General features: G+C 37.2%; 1 long non-coding RNA gene across 1 annotated transcript in view; it reads right to left on the bottom strand.

The window, feature by feature from the left end:
• Nucleotides 1-15082, bottom strand: part of LOC110742539 — a 34515-nt gene extending 19433 nt beyond the window's left edge. Inside the window, exon 1 of the long non-coding RNA XR_002520324.2 lies at nucleotides 8269-15082. This is a non-coding gene — a long non-coding RNA (uncharacterized LOC110742539). The remainder of the gene's footprint in view (nucleotides 1-8268) is intronic.
• Between the last annotated feature and the right edge of the window lie 5890 nt (nucleotides 15083-20972).

Below are 20972 nucleotides of genomic sequence, written 5' to 3'. Positions count from 1 at the left end.
GTGTAGAAAAGAACTTGACTTATTGGAGGTGCTAAACTAAAGCCATAGCAATCAGAGTAACTCATGGAGTGGGACAAGGTGAGGTAGAGAGGAGAATGGCACAGGTCAAACGCTCATGAAGGTCAGTGTCATATCTAAGGAAACAGGTTGTTACAGGTTAATAAAGTCCTAAGAACCCAAAGATAAGTGATCAATATTAGATTAGAATCCAGATATGTCGAACTATATGCCCCATCTATTCAAGTAGCTCTTTCTAGTACACATGCTGTCTCTGAACTAAGAGGCAGTTGGGAACACACACACACACACACACACACACACACACACACACCCCTAAACTGGGAATACCAGTTCAGGAGCAGATCCCTGCAGTTTGGCTGCATATGTTTTGGGATAAAGATGACCTGGCAGTGCCTGGCCCATGTTCCCTCAGTGCTAAAGTTCAGACCAACAGCGGTGTGTCTCAGTAAGGAGCTGGACCATGCAAGTCAAAACTGGGCTGGAAGCACTTAACACCTGAACTCCTGGGCTGCTGGCAAGTCAGATGATAAAGGAATAAACAGAGTCATTGTACCTCATTCTTGGCCTTTAAATCATCCGAGAGCCTTCATCATTTTTGTCGAGTTATTTTAATTGCTCTCATTTGCAGAAGCAAATTAGGTGTAGCATTTTTTCAGGGTGCTGTTCAGATTGATGCCAGGGAGGAACCAAAAGAGAAAAAAAAAAGAGAGAGAGAGAAAGAAAGAAAACCTGTTTCTAAACAAAAGCCCAACCAATCTCTATGAAGGAAATTGATTTGTAAACCTTGTCAAGGTAGTTTCAAAGGCAAATCTATTTGGGGCATCGTGGGGTTTGTAATCAAGGTCAGAAGAAATAGTTCAATTAGTATATGTGTCATACCAATAAAAGATTTTTTTGCATTAGAACTCTCAAAGAGGATGACCTTACCACTGTGTAGTCTCCATGAACTCAGAATCAAAGAGAGGATTGTTTCTTATAACAATGCTATTGAAAGTTTGTTAGATTAAACCTTATCTAACACATGCTGAATAAAATGGTGATTGGGGAAGTAATTTTGAGAATGCAGGCAACCCACACACTTCTCTCAGGTTATCTGGATAATTTATTTTTGTTTTCTCCTCACCAATTTGGGTTGTTCTGATTAATTTACTGCTTAATGACCTGACTACAAGAAGGTGAACAGGGAAAGGAAGATTTGAACCAATTCAACACATTTTTAATGAATGCATATTTAGACCAACTACAGAACAAAGCACTGGAGATATATTCTATAGCAGGGGTAAGGAAGAGACAGACACTTTCTGAGAGCCCAGAATGTACGACTGAGCTATAAAACTTGCTCAGACCCTCAATGCCATTCTCAAGGACTCACACAGGCATATCAGGCATCCCTTGGGAGCACATATGATGGATTCCCAAAGCAGTTTCAATTGCTAAGTATTTTGTGCTGTCATCTAGGGACCATTAACATAATTCCAAAATTTCAACACTTGAAAATTCAATCTAGGTTCTTATTGATCTGGAAGCTCAGTAAAATCACAGTCCTTTGTGTCTAGGTTTTGAAACTATTTTCTACATTTTGTGTATATTTTACAAACTATTTTCTTAAACTACTTGTAAGCCATTGTTTGTATGAGTCTTGTCTCTGAGGATTCCTCTGCATTGTCAGCAATGATGTTTTTTTCAGAATTTGGTACCAGGACCTCCTACATCACAGCCATTTGGCAAGCTTGTTAGAATGTATATTCTAAGACTTCCCCAAAACCCACTGAATCACAGTACTTGAGGAAGAGACCTAGGCACCTGCATTTTACTCATCTGAACATGCTGATGTGCCTACAAGTTTGAGGACAACTTGTCTAGAGTTAAAACAGTAATATTGCTTATTATCTTCATGAAACTTTAAAAAAAAGACTTTAAGCAAAGTTTCTTAGGAAATTACAATGCAATTATGAAAGGTGTGTAAAAAGCTAATGCTAAATACATCAGGGAGGAAAGAATTATCTTGCCAAAACTCCTGGCAAAACCCAATAGTTCTCTAAGGTCTTAGAAATAATATTGGTTTCTGAAGACAAATGAGTTTATGAAATAAGAAATGTTGTCATTCCATTATGATGTGCAAGTAGGTCGGGTTTGGGTTGAGGAGCAGCTCCTTTCCCTATGCATGTCATTTTTACTCTATTTTTTTCCAAGGCCTTTGGATTGGATGGCTGTCTTTATAAGGTGAGATAGTAAAAGTAAGAAAAAAATCTACTGGATTCTCTAGAGCAATATATCCAATAGAAATTTGTGCAAAGATGGAAATACCATCCATCCTAATTATTTATGGATTCAAAATTTGCAAATTTGCCCAGTCGCTAAAATTTATTTGTCAAATTTATTTCTCCAAAGTCAGTACTCACAGGGGTTTTGTGATCATTCATGGATGAATTTGAGTGAAAAATGTGAGTTACCAGATATATACATTCCCAGCTGAGATTGAACAAGGCCTCATTCTGTCTTCTTGTTTTCAGCTCTTATACTCTATCTGTTTTTAGGTCTCTTTAGTGCCATGTTGTTCATGTTTTTGCACTTGTTTTTGGTGATTCCACTGTTTAAGTAGTGCCCAAGTGTAGTGCTGAAGTGCTGTCTAATGTTCCTAAGCACAAGAAAGCTGTGTTGTACCTTACGGAGAAAATAAGTGGATTAAATCAGATTCATCCAGGCATGAGTTATAGGGCTATTAGCCATGAGTTCAATGTCAATGAATCAACAACATAAATATCAAATAAGGTGTTTTAAACAGAAAGACATAACACAAGGTTATATAATGAATGCTTGATGAAAATGTTATGACCATAGGCTCACAGGAACCTAACTCAGTATTTCTGCTAGGAGAGAATGTTCAGTATTCACTAATGCAGTTCTCATGGTGACTTTATAGAATATAACTATCATGAATAATGAGAATTGACTGTATTCCACTCTGAGGAAGCTAGCCACTCATAACTATTGAGCACTTAAAATGTAGCTAGCACAAGGTAAATTTTTCATTTACATTTTAGTAAAATTTAAGCAAATTGAAATAAAATACAATTGTGAAATTATAGTAGCCACATGTGGCTAGTGGTTATTTTATTGTGCAATGCAGCTGTAGACTCTGAAAGCCCTGCTTCTCATGAGGTGGATATATTAGTTTAGTGTTGTTGAATAACTAACTACCATGTGTTGATGATGAGTGAAACTCTAAAATATTTGAAAAGATTTATTCTGAGCCAAATATCAGTGACTGTGGTCCATGACTCAGCCCTCGGGAGGTCCTGAGAACATGTGCCCAAGGTGTTGGTGTGTAACTTGGTTTTATATACCTTAGCGAGACATGAAACATCGATCAATCAAATACATTTGAGAAATACATTGGTTTGGTCCAGAAAGGCAGGACAACTCAAAGTGGGGTGGTGGGCGGGGTGAGGGCTTCCAGGTTAAAGGTAAATTTAAGCTTTTTCTGGTTGACAATTGGTCAAATTTCTCTAAAGAGTTGCTTTCAAACAGAAAGGAATGTCTAGGTTAAGATAAGAGGCTGTAGAGACCAAAGTGTAATCATGCAGGCAAAGTTTTTAGCTAGCAGGCTTCAGGGAGAATAGGTTGCAAAATGTTTCTTATCAGACTTAAAGTCTATGTTGATGTTAATGCTGAAGAGGTATAACGAGGCACATTCAACCCCCACTTTCCATCATGGCCTGAAACAGACTCTCAGGTTAAGTTTTAAGAGGCCTGGCTGAGGAAGAAGTCCATTCAGATGGCTGGGGGGCCTTAGAATTTTATTTTTGGTTTACCCATGTGCTTAGTGGCTTAAAATAACACAGATTTATTTTTTCAGTCTCTGGACCTGGATTAACTGAGTCCTCTACTTTAGGGTCTCAGACTGCAAGCCAGGTATTAGCCAGGGCTGTAGCCTTATCTCAAGACTCAACCGGGAAAGGATCCGCTTCCAGCCTCATGTGGAGGTTTGCTGAATTCAGTTCCTTGTGGTTATAGTGAAACCGCCTTTGCAAACACGATAACTAAGAAATTATGACAGTAAAAGATACCAGACCTAACCAACTTCATCTTGCTTCTAACCTCTAAACTGTCCTTGTCCATTCCTCGATGTAAGCCAAACTAGGCTTGGGAAGGAATTTAGTTTATAGTTTAAACAATAGCCCTTCCCAAAAGCTAAACTGTTAATTGTAAAATTAATGAAAGGCCACCAGCCACCAAGTTAGAATGAGAGGAACTGGAATTCTAAATATTACCAGCCATTATTCCGGAGGTCATAAAATACGAAACTTTGCCAATTATTCTTAAAGGTAACATCACTGTTGTAAACCTAAAGTGGGCCTTTTGAGATGCCTTTTCAAATTTTTGCACTTCTAATAACTGGATGGCCTCACCTGGACCTGCCAACCAGTTCTGTGGCCCCCACTCAGGAAATGACTCAGCATAAAAGAACAGCTTCAATTCCCTATGATTTCATCCCAGAGCCAACCAATCAGCACTCCCAATTCACTGGCCGCCTACCCACCAGAATATCCTTGAAAACTCTGATCCCTGAATTTTCTGACTTGAGTAATAACAAAACTCCTGTCTCCTGTACAGCCAGCTCTGCATAAATTATTCTTTCTCTATTGCAATTTCCCTATCTTGATAAATCAGCTCTGTCTAGGCAGTGGGCAAGGTGAACCCATTGGGCATTTACAGTAGGACTGAGGGGCCTTTATTTTATTTTATTTTATTTTTATTTTTTGGCTGTTGGTTGGAGACTGCCTTCCTAAGTTCCTTTCCTAAGTGTTTTGCCATGTGAACCTACCCAACATTGCCACTTGCTACATCATAGCCATCAAGGAAAAAAATCAGCTCCCCTGGGCGACAAAGCGAGACTCCATCTCAAAAAAAAAAAAAAATCAGCTCCCAAGAAGGGTATATTATCCAAAAGATCACCAGGATGGCTGAATAGTAGAAGTGTTACTGGGGGCGGGGGGAGGTCCTTGCTCCCAGAGCTCCCAAGATGGTGGTGGGCCACTTCCAAGATGGCCGTGGGCTGCTTCCAAGATGGTGGCAAGCGTCGTGTTCTCTGACCTGGGGTTCTTGGCCTCACAGATTCCAAGGAATGGAATCTTGGGCCATGTGGTGAGTATTATAGCTCTATTAGAAGCCAGTGGGTCATGGAAGAGAATGGTGGAACCCAGTGACTAGTGTTCAGCTCGATTAGGATGAACCTGGGCACTTAGCCGTTCAGGAACAATGGCAAGCCTTTAGCCCGATCAGGAATGGCAACAGGTGCCTCGCTGGATCAGGAGCACAGCAGACACCCTGTGGCATCCAGAGGGATGGAAGTCAGTGGCGGGTCTGCGATGGCGGCAGACAGCAGTGGTGGAAGGCGAGCAAAAGCTCAGCTCGAGTTGTAACAAACACGGACCAGAATAGAGTGCAGTTGCAAGATTTAATAGAGTGAAACAGAGCTCCGATACAAAGGGAGGGAACCCAAAGAGGGTAGCCATTGCTGGCTCGAATATCTGGGTTTATATCCTGATCAATGTCCCTCCCACTGTGCTCTCAGGTGATAGATGATTGGCTATTTTTTTACCTCCTGTTTTTGCCTAATTAGCTTTTTAGTGAGCTCTCTTTACTACCTGACTCGTTGGGTGTGAGCTAAGTTGCAAGCCCTGTGTTTAAAGGTGGATGCGGTCACGTTCTCAGCTAGGCTTAGGGATTCTTAGTTGGCCTAGGAAATCCAGTTAATCCTGTCTCTCAGAAGGGAGAGCTTCATCTGTGATACCAGTTTACAAACCTGGAAGAGACAGACTCTGGAGTTTACCAGAGATTGACGTTACTATGCCTTACAGGGTCTGTATTACATAATAGAGTCATACGTATTTAGCAGGTTTGAGGAAAAGTTATATGTATCTATGAGGGGGATTGAACACGTGCACAATGGTAAACATAAATGTAACGTACATCCCATGTTCACATTGGACAGGGTTTTAGCATTATGATGAGACAGAATTTGGTTCTTTACATCAAAAGGTAAACTCTAGGATACACAGACAGTTTGTGTAGTCTCTGCTGCAACTGACTTGAGGTCTACAGTTGCTGATCAGGAAATAGTGTTTGTAAGGCCAGTCCTCCTTCTAATCAGAGTTTTAGTGACCTGGGTTGTAAACCAGAGTTAGAAGGGTCTGATAGCTCCATTGTTAGGGAGTTTGGCAACAGTGTGATTCTCCTGTAGCTCTAGGAATTTAGGAAGTTGCTATTCATGCCAATGAAGCCCTAAACCCTCTATCTGTAGGTAACTGTTGATTCTGTAACCTTAGGGTCTATCCTAGTTGACAAAGAGGTGTGTATTTTGGTCTCTCAGATCACAAGCATTATAATCTTACATAAAATCATCATGGAATTTACATTTCATCACCTTCTCAGCATTTTGTTGCTTAGAAGCAAGTCACAGGCCTGTACACACTTCTGGAGAGGAGATTACATGGGGTGTGATTACCAGGAGGTAGGTATCATGGGGCTTTCTGAGAGACTGTCCTCCCCAGACATCCCCATGATCTTCTCTTGGGCAAGTCTTTCTACCTCATTGTGCCTGAGTTTCTGAATGTGTAAAACAAGGATAATACATATTTTATAGGATTATCATGAAACCACCTCCAGAGGGTTGACAAGAATTGCATACTGGGTTTTGGACAGAAATATAGTTACAATTAAGCATTAATCAGGGTGCACTTTGGCCTCATCCCTTGTTGCTAAAGGTCACTTAGCACTAGATTCTGAACATTTGCATACCCATCATTCCTATAGATAGGATTTTTGACATTGGGGTCATAAAACTATTTAAGAGTTGATCTGCATCCCCATTGTTTCTATACACAGAATCTCTCACACTAGAAAGGCTTTTGCTTAAGGATCCCTTAAGATGTTTTGCAGATCTCTTATTCCAGCAACCAATTTGAAGACCTTTCACAGAGGAATAGGATAAGCATGAGAATATGGCTTCTTCATCTCCAGGTTCCATTACTTCACCCTGTACTCTTTGACCAATCAATAATCTCCATGTTTTGGCCCATTCTAAACCTTGAAAACCCTAAGTCCAAATTCCTTAGAGAGATAGATTTAAAGTTTTCTCCCATCTCCTTGTTAGGTGACTCTACAATTAAATCTTTCTCTGCTGCAACCTGGTGTCTTGGCGTATTGAATTGCTGTGTGCACTGTGCAATTAAACAATTATGGTTACAACCATATGAATTAAATGACCTAAATCAGGGATTAAATGGCATTGCCTGGTCTATGACAGAATATGAATAATTGTTATACTACCAGTACTATTATTTAACATAACAATGATCTTCATTCCAAACTAGTGGTTGCAAATGGAACAATCTTCATTTTACCACAGAGAAACTGAAGCCCCTACTAGTCTTATACTTTTCTGACCCTGTGGTTTCAGGGAACACAAGGCAACTCTCAGTTTTATTGGTTCAGTTGGGCCCACAAAGATTAGGATTTCACAGCAAACAAGGCAGCATAACATAACACATTTATTTTAACACTATAGTCTCCAATGAAACAGGACTTTAAGGTCATCCCAAACTAGTTTTACTTTATTATATATATGTACGTGTGTGTGTGTATATATATATGCGTGTGTGTATGTGTGTATATATACACACACATATACATATATATGATTTATCATATATATTATAGTTATATAGAGAAAACACACACATATATCATCAAATGTATACATATTTAGTGAGATATAATTTACATACTATAAAATGTATCTAAAGCGTACAATTCAATGACTTTTAGTATATTCATTCAATTGTTGTAGGACTTTCTCCTTAGTTCAGCTAAAAATGGCGTCCTTGTAACACAACCATGAAATATTAGGCTTGCAGATACTTTGAAAGGTGAAAAAAATGGAATTTGTTTGGCAAAAAGGAAAAAAAAAAAGAGAAACAGGGACTCTCAGCAGAGCAAGAGTTACTAGTATAGGCTTCCTGCTTCACAGATTGAATCCCAGGTACCAACCAGGAAGAGGAGGAGCTAGACACCCCCCTCCCGCCCGGGTGGACTTCTACGGCACTCCTCCTAGCGTGCATGTAGGTTGAAGTTTCCCTGGGGACCCCTTCCCATCTGGCTGTCTCATTCCCTCCTGTAAAGAAGTGCATCTAACTGCCATTAGAATAAGGATAAGGATAAGGATGAAGACGGATCCTTAACTGTTTCCTGCTGACAGGGGGCGCTGTTTTGGAGAAACGGCAGTTAGAGCTCCCTCAGAGGCCTATCTCAGGGTCCCTGGCAAAAAGAACCATCGCCAGAGGCTCCCGTTGCATGATCGTTTGGAGTTTGATGGCCTGAAGGCAAGAAAAGACACACTGGGTTATTAGAAAACGTTAAAATGAAACAAGGGGATGGGTGAGGAGAGTTGAAAAATCCTGACACCTTTTACTGGTTTTCACAGAGAGAGGGAGGCCAAAAATCCGACTGGTAAAAAACTTTAACCTTTTGTCAGCGTATTGAGTTTCTGGGTTCCCTTACCCTGAGCCCAATCCTAAAGCCAACCATTTTAAGCTTTGGGAAATTAACTCTTTTCAGTTTAGAGGATGCATCTGAGGGAAGTGTCCCATAGTACGAGGACATAATTACCTATTTATGAAGAGAAGACAGAGAAGGAGAGAGGGAAAAAAGACGGCATTTTTTTTCAAAGGAGTCCCAGGGCTTCAGGATGCATTTGAATGGGGTACAGACTGAAGATGAATGGCTACCCATCTAGAAAGAGGAGAAGAGGCATCTCTGATTCCCTTCTCCTTCTAGCAGATACCCGGAGTACCTGAGGGAGAGAAGAAAGAGCATCTGTTTCCCTCTTCTGTCCTTGCATCCCCAAGTCCTGGTGACCTTGGCAAGTGCCACCATGGGTGTTAAAATGGCTTTCACCCATGTTAACAGGGCAGGTAGGGAGGTGGGAATTATTCACTCTTACCCACGTACACCCTGTCTACTCTGTTGTCAGTAGCCTTGAATTACCTAGACCTCATTTATGCCCATGGATACTAGCATGGCCTTTATCCATGAAATGGGAAGCTTGGCTTAATTGGCAGGAATCAGCCATACTCACCTGTGCTGTGCCTTTTAACGTTCATCATCATCTGCCTCTGGATCCTTCAGATCCAGTTTTCTTTCCTAGAGCTTTGACTGGAAGCTTGGAATTGAGTTTGGTACAAAAATATATCTCAGGGAGTGGGGTTGTATGGACTCTTTATCATAGCCAAATGCTAAGGCAAAACTGTGGAACTGAGTCCTCCTCCAACAAGGGAGAGAAAAGGATGTCTTGTGACACATTAAGATAACTGGAAGCTACAGTTATGCTTGCTAGGATTTAGGTGCATGGTGCTTGGCTTTTGTTAGCTCCCTTGGTCTTACTTTTCCAAAAGGAATCCTCCAAGTGATGGACATCCTATGCATTCCTATCACCTGGCAGGATTTGCAGGATAATTACTCAGAACTAGAATATTGGTCCAGATTTTCACATTACCCATCCCTCCTTTTCTTTCTGAGCTGTAGCGAGAGATTGCTCGTTGATTCACAGGAACAAGCAGGGTTAGTATAAAAATGTAGACAGAAACTTAAAAACAACTATTGAGTTTAGAAGTTAATGAAAAAGTTATGGTAAGTTTTGAAACATAATTTCAATCTCTCCAGTCCTCATTTTTATTAAAAAAATCATGATAAGCCTGAATTGTTTGCAAAATAGACTTTATTCTTATACTTGGCCTGATTATTTGCAGAAAATGCAGCCGGAATAACTATTTCTACATAGGCCTTTTGGATTGCCTTTGATGGAACTTTGTTCCATAAGGAATCACAGATAAAATCTTTTAAAGCTGAGCCCAGCCATGGGTTTTTATCCTCAAATACCTGTGAGTTGGGTGATCCTCTCCTCTTAACATCCCAAGATGAACTTGGAGCTCCTAGGTCTGTTAGAAAGTGCCATTCTGTACTTACCACAGGTCAGGAACCCTATACAAGGACTGCATAGGCAAGGGTATGAGGCCAATCTGTTTTTCCCCAAGGGCTTTTTATTGGCTCTGCAATTTGAGCTTGACTCCTTAAAGGTAAGCATATCTTTCCAGTCAAGGCCTTGGAGAAATAACCAGTTTCTCCAATTGTGTCCTGTTGCAAAAGAAAAATGGATTCTTACTGTGCTGATGCAAAGAACTATATTGTCATAAGTTAAGAATACTCACAGATAGTTTCCAAATTCCAGAGGAAACAGGCAGAGAGAAATAAACATGCTCCAAATTTGGTTCATAGGAGTATACCTTACTCAGTTATTAAAGGCTGTAAATAGTTTAAAATATGTTTCCATGACTCTGAAAACAAAACAAGGACCAGCAATATTCCAAGCAAAAGTTAAAAAGATTATTTCGATTTTCTGAGTTCAATACATTGAGTTCTTGTTTTGCTCAATATTCATGAACATATCAGCTCTTCTTGAGTCCTGTACATTTTTCCTTTATTTTAATGTTACAATCTCCAAAGTTATCAGAAACCTGTATTTGAGAACACCTGTCAATATTCTGTGGCTTATTATAAACTGTCCTTTAAAAAGGACTAAAACAAGGAAAAAAATGTCTGTGAATAGCAAAATGTCCAGGGTAGCTACAGTTAGAAAGTGTTTGGTTTGGTTATCTCTGTGGTTTTCAATAACTTAACATAACAACCTAAACTATGATTGATAGCATATTCTTAGACATTAGAATTTTTTAAATGCTATACAATTTGGGAACACATATTTGTATTATTCACCAAAATATAACCTAAAGAGGATGGAACACCATTTTGGGAATCCCATGTACCTAAACATGTCAACTAATCCTGTTTACCTCTCTTTTCTAGACACTCTAGGGGCTCTTCTGGAGCCTCTGAAAATCCAGGTGTCAAGAAAGACAATTTTGAAACTGAAGTTTGATTTGGGGAAGCCTGTTACATATGTTAGAGGATTAAAACACTTGATGTTATGAAATAGAATTCCACAGTGCCATAAATTATTTATTTTGCCAAATGATGACTCAGAATTTTAAAGAAGCAAGAAGCAAAAATATTTACTTATTAGGAGAGAAGACAGCTTTTCAAACAATTTGTCTCCTGTCTTCTCTTCCTTTGACTTGGCAGTCTATTCTTAAGGCAAATGAAAATCTTTCACTATCCTTTACTATTACATAAAAATCTTGTATAAAGGAGAGAAATCCAAAATTTCACCCTTAACATTAGTCTACTATTGTCAAACCCAATTGTTAAATGAAACCTTATAGACAATTCTACCTAATCTCAACCAATTTGACCATGAGGTAAGATTCTTATAAACCTTTTATAACCCTTTACAAATTTTGCTACAGAGCAGATTAGTGCCTTAAGAAAACCTTGTTGTGCTTTTATTTCAATGCTCAATTTACAAAAAACTATGTAATAACCTTTTGAATTCCACTCAGTGTTCACACACAGAATTTCTTTTTTGAAGATTAATTTTTAGAAACCTTTCACCACTTGTTTGAACCTTCAGCTTTATCTTATCTAATTTAAAACAATCATTTAACCTTAGGCAAATATTTACATTTCCATGCCTTCTTATAACCTTTTACTAAAAAACACATTTTACTGTTCTCACAGACCTCGCATGTAAATCTATTTCCAGTAGTTTCAATTACGTGTTATAATAGTAACTTTTAGCAATTTTTAATTTTAATGTAAAACCTGGTAAGTTGTTTTCATTGAGTGCTAAATGCAGCCAAGGTTTGACTCCTTCCAGCATAATTAAGAGCATAATTAGTTCCATATGGTCCCTAGGCCTTATCGACTGTGGAACAGGCAAGTTAAATAGTTCTCAAAAATTAAAAGGCAGAATACAACCTTAAAACACTTGCCAAACCTTGCATCTGACCTGCATAATTTAGTCCACCTATTTACATTTTGATGGTATCTGCATTTCACCAATAATTTTTAAGGCTGTTTTTGTATCTCAAAGATTAAAGTCATGTGAACTGAAGGGTACCACAACTTTTATCTTCCTTTTAAAATATATTTGATCCAAGTGCTTGTCTTCCTTTAGGCCAAATTAATTAGAGTTCTTTTTACAAACATCATACACACAACACATATATAACTACACAAACAGACGGGTAAACCCAGTCCCTAGGGGAAGGCCTTTAAGAGACAGGGCTAGGAAAACATGCAGATATTAAATGAGAAAGGACTCATTCCCTAAGGCAAAATTGCTAAACGAAGCCTTCCCACAGGGTCACAGGCCACATCACCAGGAGGTAAAACAAGACAGAGGCCTTCAGTGAAGTCTGCTACAAACCATACACATATGCAAAGCACATAAGATTGGCTACAGCTTAAGACCAGTCTCATAAATCCTTTTTCACAATTAAAATTAAAGCCATTCCCTAATCCAGCTTTATACAGATTCACATCTAGGTTTTCTTATAGAAGATAATTTTAGCTTTTGCATTTAGTTCTTTATTTTCAGTTAATACATGTGAATGGTATGAGGCAGAGCATCCAACTTCATTATTTTTCATGTGGATATTCAGTTGTTTTAGCACTATTTTTCAAAAGACTATTCTTTCCTCTATTGAATTATCTTTCTACTCTTGTAAAAAAAGTAATTGAACAAAAAATTATGAATTGATTTCTGGACTCTCAATTTTATCCCATTGATATCTCAATTTTATCATAAGGATATGTCTATCCTTATGTCAATGTCTCACAGTCTTGGTTATTTACTTTTATACTAAGTTTTAAAATTGCAAGGTGTGAGCCATCCAACTTGGTTTGTCTTTTTAAAGATTATGCTGGCTATTCTGGATCCCTTGCATTTCCATGCGAATTTTAGAACAGTTTGTTCATATTAGCAAAAAAACAAATGTGATTTTCATAGGAATATTTATTTTTATAAGGGATTTTAATTATATATTTCTTCTTTTATTCCTGGTTTTTGTGACTTCACTCTCCTCCCTCTTTTACTTGTTCAGTCTCAGTGGGTCCAATCTTTTGGTTTCCCTGGACCACATTGGAAGAAGAATTGTCTTGGGCCACACATAAAATACATTAACACTAACAAGAGCTGATGAGCTTCAAAAAAAATGACACACACAAAAAAATCTCATAGTGTTTTAAGAAAGTTTACCAATTTGTGTTGGGTCACATCAAAGCCATCCTAGGCCACATGTGACCTGCGGGCCATGGGTTGGACAAGCTTGGTCTAAATAAATGTTTATCAAATCTGTTGATTTACAAAAAAATTGGGTTTTATTAATTTACTATTTCTCTATTCTCTCTTTTTAAAAACTTTCTACTTGTTTTTGGTATAGTTTGTTCTTTTCTAATCTTTTAATGTGGAAGATCAGGTTACTGATTTGAGATCTCATTTTCATGAGATAGGCTCATACGCCTATAAATTTCTTTCTAAGCATTTCTTTTGGCACATTCCATATGCTTGATATGTTTCATTTTCATTTTTATTCAGTTCAAAGTACTTTCTAATTTATCTTATGATTTCACCCATTGGCTACATTGGAAAGTGTTTAATGTACACACATTTATGAGTTATCAAAATTTTTTCCTGTTAGTGATTTCAGATTTTATTTCATTGTCGTCAGCAAACATACTTTGTATGATTACAAAGTATGTTTCATTGTATTAAGATTTGTATTATGGCCTAATATATACTTTATTCTGAAAATGATTTCATGTGCACTTGAGAAAAATGTGTATTATTCGTTTGTCAGAATGTTTTATATGTATTTGTTAAGTTTCATTGGTCTATAGTGCTGTCCAAGTATTCTATTTCCTTGATAATTTTCCTTCTTATTTGTTTTGCCATTATCTAAAGTAAGGTGTTGAGTCTTCAACTGTTAATGTTCACTGTCTCTTTTTTCCTTTAATTCTGTCAGCTTTGCTTCCTTTATTTGAGGACTCTAATTTTAAGTGCACACATGTTTATAGTTGTGATGTCTTCATAATGGATTATCCTGTTTATTATTATAAAAAGTCCTTCTTTGTCGCTAAGTTAATTTCAACTTAGATCTATTTGGTTTGATGCTAGTATAGGTGCTCCATTTCTCTTTTAGTTATCATTTATATGGCACATCTCTTTTCACTCTTGAACTTTTAACTTATATGTGTCTTTGAACCTAAAGTGTGTCTCTTGCAGATAAAATACAGTTGTATTATGTTACTAAAAAATTCATTCTATCAATCTCTGCTTTTTTATTGAAATGCTTAATCCATTCATAGATAATGCAATTACTGATAAGGTCAGATTTACATCTCACATTTTGCTATTTGTTTTCTGTATGCCTTTTGTCTTTTCTTCCCTCTGTTCCCACACTATTGCCTTCTTTTGTGTTAAGTAGATTATTTTCTAGCATGCCATTTTACTACCCTTGTCATTTCTTTTAGATATTTAGTTATTTTTTCTTAGTGATTGCCATGGGTATTATAATTAACATCTCAGCTTATAACAATCTAGTTTGTATTAACAACCAGCTTAAATTCAATACTGCAAAAAAACTTTGGTTCCATATAGCTCAGTTCCTTCCTTATTCCCTTATGCTCTTATTCTCATATAAAGTAAATCTTCATACATTGTATAACCATTAATGCAGTTTTATAATCAATGTTTTATGAAATGGCCTTTAAATTAGATAGAAGAGGGAAAATAAGTTACTTGCAAAAATACATTTATACATTTATATTTACCTAAGTGGTTACCTTTACTGGAGCTCTTATTTATGTGGATCTGAGCTACTTTCTAGTGTCTTTTCATTTTATCCTGAAGACTTCCTTTAGTATGCTTGTAGAGTGAATATGCTAGCAACAAATTTTCTTTTATTTTTCTGAGAATATCTTAATTACTTCCTTATTTTTGAAGGAATGTTTTGCTAGATATAGAATTATCAGGCCAGGCACGGTGGCTCATGCCTGTAATCCTAGCACTTTGGGTGGCTGAGGCAGGCAGATCATGAGGTCAGGAGAAGATCAAGATCATCCTGGCTAACACGGTGAAGCCCTGTCTCTACTAAAAATACAAAAAAAAACAAAAAAAAGATTCCCTGCGCATGGTGGCGGGTGCCTGTAGTACCAGCTACTTGGGAGGCTGAGGCATGAGAATGGTGTGAACCCAGGAGGCAGAACTTGCAGTGAGTCGAGATTGCACCACTGCACTCCAGCCTGGGTGACAGAGTAAGATTCCAGGTCAAAAAAAAAAAAAAAAATTATCAATTCACAGTGACCCCGCCCCCCTTGCCCACCACTTTGAGTATGTTATCCTACTGAGTTCTGTTCTTCATGGTTTCTGATATGAAATAAGTTGTTAATCTTAATGCAGATACTTGTATATTATGTCACTTCTCTCTTTGTCTTTGTTTGATTTTCATGTATGCAGATATGGATTTCCTTAAGTTTATCCTACTTGGATTTGTTGACTTCTTGGACGTGTAGGTAAAGGTTTTTCTGTGTGTGTGTGTGTGTGTGTGTGTGTGTGTGTGTGTGTGTGAAATCTGGCAAGTTTTTAATCACTATTCTAAAAAATATTTTTCCCCTTTCTGTCTTTCTTCTCTTTCTTGAGCTCACATTATCCATATATTGGCATGTCTGAAAGTGTCCTATAGGTCTCAGAGGCTCTTGTCATTTTTGTTCTTTTTGATTTTCCTATTCCTCATCCTGAATAACCTCAGTTGACCTTTTCTCTTTGTCCTGCTTAATAAAATCCGATGTTGAAATGCTCCGGCGAGTTTTTCATTTCCATTATCATACTTTTAGGTCATACTTTCTATTTGATTCTTTTTAAACGTAATTTCTATCTCTTATTAATATTCTGTATTTAGTGAGCCATTATTATCATAACCTTCTTTAGTTTTTTTAGACATAGCTTATTTTTTGTTCTTTTAACATTTTGAAACAGTTGACTTGAAGTCTTTTCTAGTAAGTATAACGTTTGGTCTTCCCCCAGGACCAGCTGCATTTTAGATGTTTCTTATTTCTTTGCATATCTAGTAATTTATTTTTTGAAAATTGAACATTTTAAGTAATGTAATATGGGAGCTCTGGAAATCAGATTCTTACGCTTTGCAAGATATTATTGCTGTTGCTGGCTGTTTGTTTAGTGACTTTTTAAAACTAATTCTATAAAATCTGTATTCTCTGTTGTGTGTGGCCATGAAGTCTCTGCTCAGTTAGCTTAGTGGTCTGCTAATGTTTGGACAAACATTTCCTTAAATGCCTGAAACTAGTATATCTCTTGCTTTTTGCTGTGGAGTTTTGTGTGTGTGTGTGTGTGTGTGCATGCCTTCAGTACTCAATCAGGCAGTTTACAACTCTGCCTAAGCCTTTACTTTCTATTTGCAGAGTCTCATGTCTTTCCAAGCTAAAATCTCAGGGCCTTCTCAGGTCTTTTCTGAGGTTGTACACAACTCTGGGCATGTGCATAGCCCTGTACATATATGTAGCCATCTAGATCCTCAGGATTACATTGACATTTTAAAAAACCCCTATGAACATCTCATTCCCCAGTTTTTCCTTTTAAATTATTTTAAGTAGCCTATTATTTTCCCTATATGTTATCTACTGCCTCAGGCAGCGGCAATATTAAACATTTGCTGCTAATTGTTTTTGAAAAACATACCCAAGGAAAACAGTGTTTGCATTTGATGTTTTCCAAGTCAGGCAAAGACAATCCTTGCAAGTGAGTTCTTCTAGGGAACCACCAGACAGGTCAAATAATGGCAATTTTGGGGGAGGATGCTTTGAAGCAGTTCAGTTCTAATTCTATTATGCCTTCTCTAGTGGCTGCCAGGATGCTGATTTTAACATAACTGGGGGTTGTTGTTTTGCAAGGTTATCATGAATCTTGGGAAAGGGCTAAGAGTAGGACAAGTTGAAACATGACAAAGGTTGCTTCTGTCAAGATATTCAGCCATTTTCCCTAATAAATGTCCTTTAAATTGCTTTAAGACTTTAGTTAATGCATGTGGTTACAAAAGAAGTTAATTTTGCCAGAATTTTCATTACTTTTATAAAGGAGATTATTTTTGGAAGTTTTTACCCTGCCTTTCCTCTCACATGTCCCCTTTTACTTTTAGTCAATAAAAGCACTGCTTTATTTAGATTTAATGTAAATTCTACACTTCTCCAAATATCCATAGAAAAGCATTCTTTGCTTAGCAAGGGTTTGAAGCTCTTGATTTCTCTCTTGTTTGAAAAAGAAATAGATTAAGTTTTTGTGTTTCAAATTTGAGTGGATTGTGATTTCCATTAGCTGGTATTACTAAAACTGTCATACCACTACCACCACTAATTGTGTCATGATTATTGATTTCCTGCCAATTAAATGAACTTATTGATTGAGTATAGAGCCTGCATTCAACTTTCTCAAGCAACAAGATGGATTTTTTTTTTTTTCTGGTAAAATGTATCTTTAGAGGTAGGAGGTCCAAATTATATTAATCTAATGATGATAATAATGATAATAATAAAGAAGTTCCACTTGTCTGTGAGTGGCCACTATGGAGAGTCAATACCTACAGAGACATTCTGACAAGTAGAACACATTCTTGTATCAAGAGCAAACCTAGATTAAGTTAGGGGTCAGTGAACATTAGGAAGGGTTGTGAAGCAGAAATCAAAGTATAATCTAAATCCCTGAACAGCTCTTAGAATTCAGCTTTAATGCAGTGCTGCCAAACTATTTAAATAGAACTGCATCATGTTACCATTTTTGTAAAATAAAAATGGTCAAATATTGGCAATTGTATATGGTTTAAATTCATATATTTAGACCAACCCTAAATCTAGAAAACACTCCTCAACAAATAAAAATAAACAGGGGTGGTATGGGTGAAGATTTTGATCAAATATTTTTGGCAAGTACTTGTAAATATAGTTTTCACATTAGCATATTGAAGTCCCTGAAAAGTTATGAAATAAATAAATTAACCCATATATCCCAATGTCTTTTATTTTGAAACTACTTTTCCCCCACAGAAAACCTTAAGGACACTTTGGGAAATACTGCTTTATGGAATTCACATATGTCAACAAGAACAGTTGTAGATGACATAATGTCATTTAGGAATAATAGAGTGTTTATATATTGAAAAATGTAGCCTTGGGGTCTCCAGTTGTTTCAACACAGCATCTGCAGACGTATTTCCCAAGATAATCAGAGGAGCTATGCTTGGATTGTAAATGAGTTATCTTCATGAGCAAGATATCTTGAGAAACATAAAATCCACTCTCATAAATGTAAGACGACAGCCTGAGAGCAATAAATCCTCCCACTTTTCAGCTGAAATATCCTTTAATTATCATCCACACATATTCTCAAGTGACAAGAGCACATGAGTAGGTGTGACAGTTTTCTTTCCTCATATTTACTGTATTTACTTCCTGAGTTACTGCCCAAGTTACTGATATTATTTGCATATGACCTGGTACAGTAAAATGTTAATCAAAAAGCACTGAACAAAATGAAAACCTTGAAAAACTGGAAAGTTTGTGCATAAAGCCCTTGGAAAAAGGGGAAGAAACTGAAATGTGATATTATTAGAAGAACAGCCACTACTTTGCAGAGAATGGACTAAGAGTTCCTCACTGTACCCCTGGGAGAAACCAGATTTTGTTTTAAACAGGGTTCTTTCATAATATTTGAACACATTAGTGAGCTATTGCTAGACTTGATTTTACTCATCTGTAAGATAAGGAGGAACATATTAAACTCTTCCAGGTGCTCCCACTGAACTTTTTCCTGGCCTCATACATTTTACTCTCTCTATTATAAGATTTATTTGTATGCTTATCCCTCTCTCTAGGGCTTAAGTTTTAAAAAAGTGATAACTAACTTTGATTCATCTTTGTTTTCCACTTAGCAATTCATGGTGGTTAAGGGTACAGTTCTGGAATTAGACTGCCTGAGATAGTTTTGATTCTATCCTACACTGGGTGTGTGACCCTGGGTTTATTGATTAACTTCTTCTTACTTCAATTCCTTCATACATCATATTGGGATTATAATCATACCTACAATGTGATTGTTCAATCCATGCATGTACTTAAGATAGTGAGTGACACATGTTCAACTATCAATAAATGCTAACTCTTTCATACTTTTAGTAGATACTCAGGCACTATTCATTGATTCAACAAATGAGTGGGTGATAATAATAGGCTGATATTCCTTCTTTATCACGTTTTTTTTTTTTTTTTCGTTTTAACTCTTTCAATTTCTCCCCTGCTCCTTCTGAATATCACAAATAATATTGTTTCATCCTAGCAGTCTCAAAAAGACATCTTGGGACATCAGCATATCTTCTTATACTCAAATTTGCTTTTACATTTTTTATTTTATTTTCCACCCCTGGAGAATGGGACTTTTTTCACATTTTGCTATACATAAGATCTTTGCTGAAGAGTACAACTATGTACTTATAACCTTGAATTATATTTCTGCTAAATTTGGAGAAGGAATTTCTCTGAATAAATGAAGTTTATATTTCCACTAATTATCTGTCTAGCATGCTATCTAGGAGACTCTCAACTTTCAGACCAAGAGCATTTAGGAGAGAAAGTGAGCTCTCTCAAGGTATTTCCTCTCACTGACTTCACCCTAGTCCAGCCTTCTGTAGATTTCCTGTGACATTTTAGCTTCTATAATTCTCCATTTTTATGGAAGGCTCACCATGGATTGGAGATATAACCCAAGGTTTGCTCTAGAACTGTGTTGTCAATATGGCAGCCATCAACCATATGTTGTTCATGAGCAACTGAAGCATGGCACATGCAAAATGACATGAAAGCCAAGTGCTGAGATACACACCAGTTTTTGAAGACTTTGTATACCCCCCAAAAGTAAAATTGTCATTAACAATTTTTTGAATTGACCACATGTTGAAATGATAATATTTTGAATATATTTGGTAAAATAAAATATATTATTAAAATTAATTTCAACTGTAGTTTACTTTTTTATATGTGCCCACTAAAAAATTTAAACCACATACGTGGTTCAAATTTGTGGTTCGTTTCAACTTTTTATTAGAGAGCAATGAAAATATGCTATAGTACATAAATCTAGATCTAGAATAGTCTCTGGAACAAGTCTTGTCTTAAATTCTTTATATGTGTTTATTCATTGAATAAAGAAGTTCGGTGAGGAATTATTATTGTTATTTGAGATTTAATAACACTGTGAAAATCTGGAAGTGAAAAAACTTTATCAAATGCAACTAGAACATTAAATTTTAGTTTTTTTCTGACTCTGAATTCAAGTTCTCTTTGTGGCACTAGACTACATTCTAGTGGCAAAATGACCCAATATTAAACACCAAAACCAGCCTGGCCAATATGGTAAAACCCCATTTCTACTAAAAATACATAAATTACCTGGGTATGGTGGTAGGTGCCTGTAGTCCCAGCTACTCAGGAGGCTGAGGCAGGAGAATCACTTGAACCCAGGAGGTGGAGGTTGCAGTAAGCCAAGATGGTACCACTGCACTCCAGCCTGGGTGACAGAGGGAGACTCCACTCCATCTGAAAAAAAAAAAAAAAAAAAAAACCTTTATGCCAGGCTGGAATCTACAGAAGCAGATGCTGAGGTGGAGTTTGCGGTAGAGACATTTCTTAGATATCTACATCTGTGGAAGAAACAGAAAGAAATTGGGATTGAGCAGAGGAAAAAGTCAAACCATGATGTAGGCCTAACGAAGGCCCAACCACCCTGCAGGAAACTCCAGTACAAGTATTGCCTGTCAGAGTAATCTCTCATTGGGCCAAATCAGCCAGGCCTTATACCCATGACTCACTCAGTTACTGGATGTGCACTGCTCTGGGAAGGACTTGAATTGGATAGGGTGGCTCTCTGCAGC

This window comes from Papio anubis, chromosome 2 (genome assembly GCF_008728515.1).
Source record: "Papio anubis isolate 15944 chromosome 2, Panubis1.0, whole genome shotgun sequence".
NCBI classification, from domain to species: Eukaryota; Metazoa; Chordata; class Mammalia; order Primates; family Cercopithecidae; genus Papio; species Papio anubis.
The sequence above is the reverse complement of the archived record's forward strand: the minus strand, read 5'-3'. Positions and strand labels throughout refer to the sequence as shown.